This window comes from Teleopsis dalmanni, chromosome 2 (assembly GCF_002237135.1).
Source record: "Teleopsis dalmanni isolate 2A chromosome 2, ASM223713v2, whole genome shotgun sequence".
NCBI lineage: Eukaryota > Metazoa > Arthropoda > Insecta > Diptera > Diopsidae > Teleopsis > Teleopsis dalmanni.
Window position 1 is genome coordinate 204397990 of NC_051847.1, and position 10987 is coordinate 204408976.

The following is a 10987-nucleotide window of genomic DNA, read 5'->3' on the forward strand; positions in this document are numbered from 1 at the left end:
TTTTATTTATTAATTATGTATTTGTAAAAATGAAAACCATCGTTCTTAAAAGACATAAGCATATATTTCTACATACCTTCTTTAGAAACGTCCTCCCCTGTTTATTTTGCAAATAATTACGTCTACGCATTTCAAACGAGTCAATAGCCTTCGCTACCAGAAAAATGGCAATAAAAGTTAAAATATTTTTAAAATTAATGTCGTTTGTGTTGATAACTTAATTTGGTTAATCACACAATTTAAGCTGTAATTAATATTTTTTAAAGAAATGTGTACATAATAAATAGTGATGATGGTACGGAGAACCATTCGTAGGAAGATAAAAATCAGTAGGAAAGCAACGCAAAATTTTCAGGTGATCATAGGAGATAAATTAATATCTGTATTTCCCAGCATGTATTTTAATTATAAAGAAATTATAAATTATAAAAGTAAATGAAATCCTGAAGAAATAAAATACGTGTTTCTGCATACCGTAGACTAAAGATATTGTACCAATCTTTTGCATCTGGGTTAAAATTGTGATTCTAAAATAAATTGCTTTAGCGTCGGGAATAAAATCCAATGAAGGATTAAGATTTTGCAAGATATGCACGTAACATTATTAATCTGACACTATAAAAGTGATGTCGAAAGAATTATTTTTGAAAATTGTTATCCGTCTTTATAAAAATATGTCATAAAATGAATAAGCCAACAAAAGATTGCAAGTTATTAACACGTTAAAGACCGCATGCCCCACCGGTGGGTCACTCTGTAACAACATTACCGGCCCGCTTGCTCACGGGTGGGCACACGACATATTTTACCTGGGGATCGCTTGTACACCTGTTTGCATGATTTAAATTTAATTTATGTACAGTATTCTATTCGCCGGTTCATCGGTGAAATACTGCATATAGCGGACTTACTTATTTCGCCATAACCTTATTTCAAAACGATTTTTTTTAATCAAATCAATATAGGTAATTAACAATAAAAAAAAAATGCCGTCCCTATGTGTGAAATAAAATTTTTCAATACGGTCTTCTACGTGTTAAGATTAAAGAATATATTGTTGTTCTTATAACATATATTTCCAGCAATAATGGAATTCAATACCTTTAACATAGTTTTATATCATCAGATAAAGTTTAATCGAATTGTCAGAACACTGGGGTACTCTTATAATTCCAAGATTGAGATAGAATCGAAAACAAAATGCAAAAAGGGATAAAGCAGATATCAGCGAAAAAAATATAAATTATATGGAGTATTAAACAACCGTATGGATAAGCCGGCGTTAAAAGATGAAATTTTAATATTGCAAAAAACCCTTCCCTTCCCTACAAATTTTACGTGAAAAGTATCAATGATGTCAAATATAATCACAGCAATTCTTACATTATCATCTGGCGGGTGTATTTGTTGTTATTTTTATTGGGTGTGATTATTTAAGGATGTTATTTTTTATGTAGGTATTTGTGATTTGAACGTTGGGCATATCAAAAACCAATGCTCAAAACACGTGATTTCACTAAAAATTCGTTGTCCAATAGTGGTGCTCCAGAAGGATTAGAATGATTTATTTACGAAATGTGTGACCAACAAGACTGTCGCGTAAAAAAAGATAAAACTCTGAACAGTTAATGAAGTTGGTTTCAAATAATGATTACTTATATATCTCTATGTAATTTACAAATCCTAAAGAAATATTGCGAATTATTATTAATTAAATTTTTATATTAGTTACCTCCTTGCATTTATTCTTTAACTTTTTCCTTACCGTTTTTTAATAATTTAGAAGCACTGTCGATTATATTTTAAAAAAACACTTCTAGTTTGCGATATTTAATCATAAACACCACAATTCACCGTTTTAAAAACTTTTGCTCTTGACTGTAGAAAGCAAAATGATATAAAATAAAAATGGAAAGAAATCATTGACATAAAACACAAAAAAATAGAGTTGCCATACTAATTATATTCTTTAAACATGTTATAGCATGTCTGTTTCACGAGCTACTCGCAGTAACTTTGAGTAACACTGAGTGTACGCAAATGCGTTCCACTAGCAAATTTTCGAGTAAATAAGAGCATCTGAGAGAGCTTAACATCTCTGTCGAAATTTGAAAATGCTACACAGACTTTACCTGTAGATTTTATTTCAAGTAAAATTTGGGTTGATGTGTAAATCAGCTGTTTTGGTTTGAATTTAAATTGCTCTGGTGTAAACATCATATTTTACATAAAGCTGTTCCGTAAAAAACCTGTGTAAAGAGCGTAATTTGGTACATTATTTGTGTTACGCTCTCAGTTTGTATTTTGCGTGAGTTTTACTACGAGTAGCTCGTGGAACAGACCTAATGTGTTCGATTATTTATGTTCACGTAAACGTAGTATGGCAACGTAAAATCCAATTGAATTTTTATTGTTAAAAAAACTAAGATATCAAAAAAAATTTACATCAGCTGATATCAAAATTCTACAATTACTTGGAATTGTTTTGTGTGTAAACTGTTTGGTGATGATCGGATTGAATTTGTGCTTCTTTACCATATTTCCAGCTGTCTCATTTTGACAGTTTTGCCCATTAAGTTCGTTTATGAGAATAATTTATCATACAAAGAGGTTTCATATAGCTTGTTATGAATAAATGAACTGATTTAAGGCGAAAAATACAATGTACAATCCTTAAGAATAAACTTCCCACTAGGGAAATTACTAAAATTTGAAATATTTGTCATATGTTTTATATATAAAATATAAACAAACAAGCAATTTCACGTGTATAAATCAGCTTATGCCAATGGAAATGACAAAATCTTAATTTTGTTATCTTAAGTAGTTTTAGCTGCAGTGGAAACATATTATGTTGTTTTCCGCTGTGTATAGTATCGTATATTAAATCACTTCTTCATTTATTGTGGTGTTTATATTTTGTACATTAGATACATTGTATGCTAATGTTAATAATATTTTATATATAACGCATAATATATTTAAATTTTTTCTGAGTTAGCACGTTACGGAACACATCTGAACACTCTTCTTCAGATTTGTAACTATTGGAAAGAAGCTTACTAGAGTTAGTTTTAAGATATATATTCCAATAATAAACTAACAAAAATTTGAAACTAGGAATTTATAATAAAAAATAATGTATAAACATAATATTTTATATAATTTATTTTATTGCATCTTAAGTACATTTTACCAAATCATTTTTAAGCATTTGGTTTAGATACATAGGTTCAGATTGGTGTAGATTTCTTTCTTGATAATTAATCGTTTATGATTAAAGTGCAATGATTGCGTTTTTGCGTTTTTCCGTTCAAAATTAAAGTAGAGAATTTAATGCTGTTATTTATAATTGATAGAGAGAAGGGAAAATAATAACATCATAAGGAAAGCTTCCTTTACGTTTCTAGTGTGCGTAATGTTGCCTGATTAAAAATAATATAAATCAACAAAAAAGTAAATAATAATTTTTTTATTTTGTAATTGAACTCTTTGATATATAAAGTTGTTTTACTTATAATAAGATTCTTGGATCACATATTCTTTTTAGTATTAATGATGCCAAAGCATAAAGTATATATCAAAACTTAATATTTTTACAGGTCTGGGCTGCATACATTCTGCATATATAGATGCAAGTGTATATTTTAAATTATTAGTTAACTTTTATATATAAAAAAGGAATACACATAAAATATAATATATATATGCTCATTTACAGGGACCTTAAAGTAGTATTCCAAAGCGTATACATCGTTTACAAACTATTAAAATAAAAAACTTTTCGGTTCTAGTTTGTTGCCTAAAACCGAGATATTTGTAATAAAGTAGGTAATTTACCTTAACAAAACATTAAACAATTTGATGTTTGCAGAAAACCAGCAAATTTATTTCCTAACCATTGAAACCTGAAGTATTCGTTAAGGCATGCACCAAAGGAGTAACAAAACAGTGTATAATCCACACACGTACCATGTAAATTACTTTAGAGTTGGATAAACTCTGTTGATGTTGAAACAAGGGTCAGAAATTTAACAGAAATTATTGCAGTACCAACCGAAGCACTTAAATGCAACACTTGTGCATTTTTACCTCGGAGTGACCGTACTCCACCCATAGCTCACCCAAAAGAAAAAAAATTATGGCACTCATATCAATTGTTTCGTTGCTGCAGTCCTTGAGCATAAACACTACCGTGTCATGCTCGTTTATGTTGTAAATACTTTTTTTCCATAGGAACTGCAAAGGAATTGTAGACATTCTTGATTTCGTATGCAGACAAATACTTCAAATAATAGTGAACCAAAAATTTGCAAAAATTATGCAAACTGAGTGTATCGTAACTTCAGAAGTCCTTTCCTGATTCGTTCCTTGCTGTTTTTATTTTTGTGAATTTATGACATTCTTTATGCGAACTGTAAATGATATCCTGTTGCACGTGCACCTTTTCAATTTTCGAAATTTTAAATTCTATTTCAAATTGGTTAAACGGAAGATTTAAAGTAAATTTAAGTAGATGAAGAATACCAAGAGTATTATACTGCAGTGCTAGCATTTGAATTTGAAATATTTAAATTTTGGAGATTTATTGGATTTTAATAGAAGTCCGAAGTTTTCTTGCATGAAAAACTATATAATCTTTTAAAATTTAGTTAGAAAAGATATTTTTGAAATCATAATCTATATTTAATATATATAAATTGAATTTATCTTTGGTTATTTAAAGTGTTTTTTTCAAAAGGACAATTTGATTAGAGAATGATCAAGAACTGTCCTTGTTATATTACAAAAAGATTATATATAAGATTATAAAGATTGTATTTATGTAGATAATAGATATATTTATATAGATTATATAAAAAGATTATGAACAAGGACACCGTTCATCTTTTCTGTTTGAAAAGTGATAAATATTTCAGTAATCTGTTATGTAGGGAGAACATAGAAATGTGTGAAATATTTAAATGGTACTCATTAAAAAAAAGCAAATTTGGGAAACATTGATTTAGAGCAAAATAAGATATATATCGTGGGTACACAGGGCGAACATCTAACGATTATGCTTTTGAAGTTATCATAGAGTTTACCTATCTTGTCACAGCAACGATCAGGTCACTGCCCCAACAACGAAGGTATTCTGACAGCTAACAAAACTCTCTACGAAAAAGCGTTATCCAAATACAATTGTTCTAAGACTCAGTTGTTTTGCGTATTTTTGCACATCACCCAATGTATAGCTTTTAACTAAACCCAATATGTCTTAGTTAATAGTACAGTTTGATACATATCACTGACACAATGCTACGAATGATCACCATTAACTGAACAACTTTATATGTTTCTTGTGGAGTTGATTTACTTAATATCGTGTTATTTATAAACTTTCAATTAATTATAACATGATTGATTCATTCTACCTTATTAAAAACAGAGCATTTGAGCATTCGTGACGTAGAAACTGATACAAACATTAAGAAGTTTCGTCAGATGTCTATGCGTGTGGGTGATTTGGTTACCGGACTAAACATGTGTTGTTTGTGTTTTTATGTTGTTTTGCATTATGGGTACATTCAAAATTACTGATAACTATCCTGCATTTTACCGTTTAAGGTGTTTACGTTCACTGCGTTCACACGTCTTTAAGGTTAAAATAGTTATTTTGTAAGAAATCAATTGAATCATTCTCACTCATGTAAAATTCTAGTAAAATAGATCAGCTGTTTACTTACGTCACGACTAATTCAGTTGTAACAATGTGATAAGTGTTGATTTTTGACATAAACGTTTTACATTACTTTGAGTGTCAAATACCTTGGTTTACGGATTGAATTTGTTTTGTTAATATTTTTATGTTGCTTTGCTTTGTGCGTGTTCATCATTTTGGTTTATACTTTTTCTACGTTGCCTATATCTATATCAACTAATTAAATCTAGAGTGGATTAGCTACTGCCCTTGCATCATATATTTTTGCAATAACTATACTAATAGTAATTTCCCAATTGAATAAAAATAATTAAATATGTTATATTGTTTTTAATAAAATTAAAGTGTTACTCATAGTCAATTTACTTCATTAAATAGCAAAGTACATCCACATTTTAATTTCTATCTGTTAAGTGCTTTGCTATGCTCTAGAGTACTTCTGACTTTTGATATTAATAATTTTTTGCCCGGAGTACAATAGTTTTATACACAAAAAGCTTCACTGCCACGCTATCTCTTGACATATCCTATAAACCATTTTAATGCTGCAGTAATTCAATATGTCGCCTGTAAGCCGACAAGACTAATGATGTGGTTCAACATTAACCGAGACAGTTTATCATATTTTTTTTCTTCAAAATTTATTTTTGGCTTTGATGTGAATAGTTACACAAATTTGTTAAAGTAATTGATAGCACAATCTACAATCTCGGTGGTAGAATTGGTGTTGATGGTTTGTTTGTTTAGCAGTTATGTACATTTATGATAACAGTCAATGATAAAAATATATGTAAGGAAAAAAATCATTTTTTTAGTCAATTCAGAAATAAAAATATTAAAGCTTTAAAGGATATATTTTATTTTTAATTATGTTAAAATATGTATATGAGGAGGTAAATTAATTAATCTAAAAATTAACTATTCTGACTCTTTGAAAACGTAATTAACTTTGAAGAAAAATTTTGAGAATTGCAATTTGATGTAAACTAAATCAAGTATATAAAGCAAAATTCTTTAATTTCGTATCCTATATACATTAATAGTATTTGTTTTGATACAAAATATAATACTGTATCGATTGACATATTGTATAACATATTATGTATTAAAATCTGTTTTGTTTTTTAAGAATGTTAACTTTTATTTCGTGCGTTATTTTTTAGTATAACTCTATACGTATTTCGGCAAATTCGCTTTTGCCTTCATCAGGAGGATTCCTAATATTAGGAATCCAAACAAAACAGATTTTAATAAAAATTTCGACGTAACAACTCAAAAAATTAATAACAAAAATATTATGTATGTTTGTTGCACATCGACACTACATAGATATTGTTATTAGATATTTATAAGAGATAATATAAAATATATAAGATATTTTTTTAAGTCTTTCTTATGTAAACAGATAAAATGACATGTGTTGAGAACCATCAAATCCAAGTTTTGAAATGATATAAAATATTACATCAATTTCAAAAATAAACTGAAGTTTTATCTAATATATGTATTAGTACATGTAATATCATTTCTTAATAACTCATGCATTAGAAACTGTAACCAAGTTCGGTACTTTTTATGACTCCAGTAAAATTAATTTGCAAATTACCAAACAAGCCATAGTAAAACTTAAAACTAATTTTGAACAATATTCAGGAAAAAAGTAGAGTGGCGTCATATTGTAACGACAGCTATTGGAAAACTGGAAAACTTCGACTTCAATGTGTGGCGAACAGTAAAATTATTTTTAAAATTTTATGTTTTTACTTTTAGGAATAATGTATATATATATATATTTATATATATTCTTATTTCTTACTATTATCAACTATTTTTCTTACTATTTTTACAGCAGAAGTGTTGGTAATATAATGAAAATTTTTAAATTCCAACATTTAACTTTTAATCAAATTAATTTTTAGGCTGACCATTACTTCGAATACCCTAAATATTCACACTCAGTGATCTTTGGAAACAACTAATTGCTTTATTGTTTATATGTATATAATTTTGAATTAAAAATTAGGAATTGATACGTCTTAAGTATAAACTATAGACTGTTTATACACTAACTTTCAGGTCAATATATCCTTAAAAAACAACATTCAAAATTCAATTAAAAATAAGTTGAAAAAAATTAAAAAAACGATATATTTGGAGAAATACTTAACCCATTAAACTGAACCCATGGTGTATATTGATAAAACCAGAATATTGATAAAACCAAAAAATGTTTCAATTAAAATGCTGGATCAACTACAGTTTTGTTTTTTATTCGAGGGTGTCATGATACATTTATAATAAGTAGACATATACACAGTTTTTCGATTAATTTGGGAGCCTTTGGCCCTCTTTGCATACAAAAGTCCAAAAATCCGATATAAATATTAAATTGTAATTTGTTTATAATGAAGTTAAAATTAAGTTCACAATTCACAATAATATATTTGTGTAGCGAAATTGTGAACAATTCTACTAAACTATAGCAAAAAACAAAATAAAATATTCCCGCATTTGCACTCCTCTCATTTACATACACGAGTGCAATTATTATATAAAAAGAATATTCCAAAATTAAGATAAATAAAGCCTTGTGTGTGTGAACAGGTTTTTAACGAAGTGGGCTGAACGAGTAGGAGTACAACTACTTGTGCTGTGTGAATAGCATAAAACTTAATTAATATTCTGTAGCTAATATTGTCATTATTATAGTTATTAATTGCATTGTTATTATTTTTTAATTACCACGACGGTATGCATATAATAAATTTTTATGATAGCAAAATGAAACAATTTTCAATACTCCTAGTAAATCTCCTACATTATTCACTGTTTTACTGAATTGATCTTATATTATATGTGTAAGCGTATGAGTATACATGTTTATTATATTCAATTCAGGCATCTAATTAATTATCTTCCATACACGATATTAGTTTTCAGATGCAATTACTTCAAGTCACTTTCATTAATATCATTCTTCACTTAAAGGCATCATTATTCCAAGGGTGTTGCTGTGTGGATGCTAATAAGATTATCATCCCACTCATATTTCGCAAACAAAGGCTTTAATTATAAGAAGCCATAACTTTTTGCCAGTAATTGAAAGTTCTCGCATTGTTTCAATTTAATAAGCAAAAACTTGACACGATTTATGGAGTGTGTAACATGGATCATTAGTTGATGTAATTTATTATTCTCCATCAACTTTGCGCAGTAGAATATAAAATATTTTACACCGAATTCGTAGAAACATAAACATGATATTATGTTATCATGTCACAAAATAACTAAAATTCATTATTTATTCTACTTAGAAGTCATTTACATTACACGTGCTAGTTCGCATCTTTGTATCGTTGATTACAGAGTGTTAAGTAAATTGTTATAGAAAAATATAAGCATTACGTTATTTCATAATTATTATTAGCAACTGTAGATAACTTCATTAGATGCAGTTGAAATTTGTGCTATATCTTCCGTACCATATCGCTTTCATTAAAATTGCATGTATTTAGCGCTGTCATTTGCATGTCCTCTCAGTTGCTTCGTTACATTGTAACGCCTTTGAGGCAATTCATAACACATCCTCTGAACAACCCATAATACTTCAAAGGACTTATATGTCAGTAAGTAATTAAGGAAGCATTTTAAACCTCAGAGGAGCACAAAATCGATATTGAATTTTCCGTGTTCACGTCACAAGAACAAACTTTGTGATGTGTTCTCAATAAGAAAATCTTGCGTTGCTACAGAAACACTCAAGTAATATTAAATATTTCTGCTTATATGTTGTTCATATACCATATATTTCGAAAACTTTAAAAACCAAAAATAGAAATAATTAATAATTTGAAGAATTTGATATTTTAAGGTTGTAAATTTTTCGTTTCAATGCCGTTCTTACAGTTGAGTTTATAAGACACGTTGCACTCTTACAGGCAATTAAGTTGTACTCTTTGATATCCTTAATGAATGATATTGACATATTAATATATATGATATATAGGGCAATATCTATTAAATGTGAATTTATTTAATAATGAGGTTTTTTGACGAGTATGTTATGTTTTTTAAATTATAATTCTTGTTTAGGCTCTGGTCTTAAAACCTTAGTTAAACTCTAGAAAAACCATTGTGGTTTAGGAGTTTCTGTTAGATGTTGGTAATACAAAATGATATAACAAGCGTTAAAGGCAATAAGCGTTCTTTAATTCTGGAATGTATTGCTATTGGATAGATAAAAATTTCTGAAAATTGTGACTTCAAGAAGATTAAATACTCAATTGATATAAATGTAGTACCTAAAGATCTAAAGAAATCATCTTTTTTTATAGTGGCGTTGAAAATGATAGTTAAAAATGAAATATTCTTAAAAAGAGGTTTTTATAGAATGCTTTTAAATTATTATTTAAAGACATAGCCTTAATTTCTTTCTGTAAAAAGTTATGCATAAAATTGTGAAAACCTTTAAGTTCAGAAAAAATTATTTATTATCTTCAATAGTTAACTTTTTTTGTACATCATCCAATAACAGTTTAAGGATAGTTTCTTTATTTAGTATAATATTATTATGAATATTATATTATTTGTATTATAACCCAAAGCACCATTTTGATCGAACTGAAGTTGAAGTTCCAAGTCTGTTTGGTAAAACCCACTTAATTTAAGTATTCACTACTTTCTCTCAAATTCATCAAATATTATTTTCTTACTTGAATGTCAGATTAAATATCCAAAAAAAAAAAACAGAAATAAATTCAGACAATCAAAGTGATGAAGTACAAGGTGCGCTTGTATGCATTTTTACTTATTTGTTCAATAAATCGTCATTTTGTTGTCAAAAGCGTATGCTCCCACGCATTTGAGTTGATTTATTGCACATTTTCACACGCAGTATTTCCAGATATGCCCCACTTACCATATGTGCAGTCACACAGAATCTAAAGCAGCAGCGCAGGGCAGTGAATTCGTTCTATAAATTACACTGCAGCATATAAAATACACCCCATTTGTCGCAAGAGGCTTCAGCTTTTCTGAACCGGCATAGTTGGAAGAGGCACATAATTATGTAGCGGCACGAAATGGTGGCCATACATTCGCTTTACTTTGACGAGCCAGCGCCATCCTGTTAGTTTTGGTTTTATATTTATTGGAAGAGAAGAGCAAACTGCAGTATTTTCCCAACAAAAATAAACTAAAAAATTTAGATGCATTTCATATTACTTCCATGATTTTGCATAACAAATTTTACGGAAATTGAAATTTGATGTGCAACGCAAACTA

At 28.4% G+C, this 10987-nt stretch overlaps 1 long non-coding RNA gene across 1 annotated transcript; it reads right to left on the bottom strand.

Annotated features, from left to right (window-relative positions):
* Positions 1–109: 109 nt before the first annotated feature.
* On the bottom strand, positions 110–1888 carry LOC119686373. The gene is made up of 2 exons (XR_005252921.1): positions 1733–1888; positions 110–153 (listed from the first exon to the last, which is right to left on the bottom strand). It is a non-coding gene; the product is annotated as an uncharacterized LOC119686373 (long non-coding RNA).
* Positions 1889–10987: the final 9099 nt, after the last annotated feature.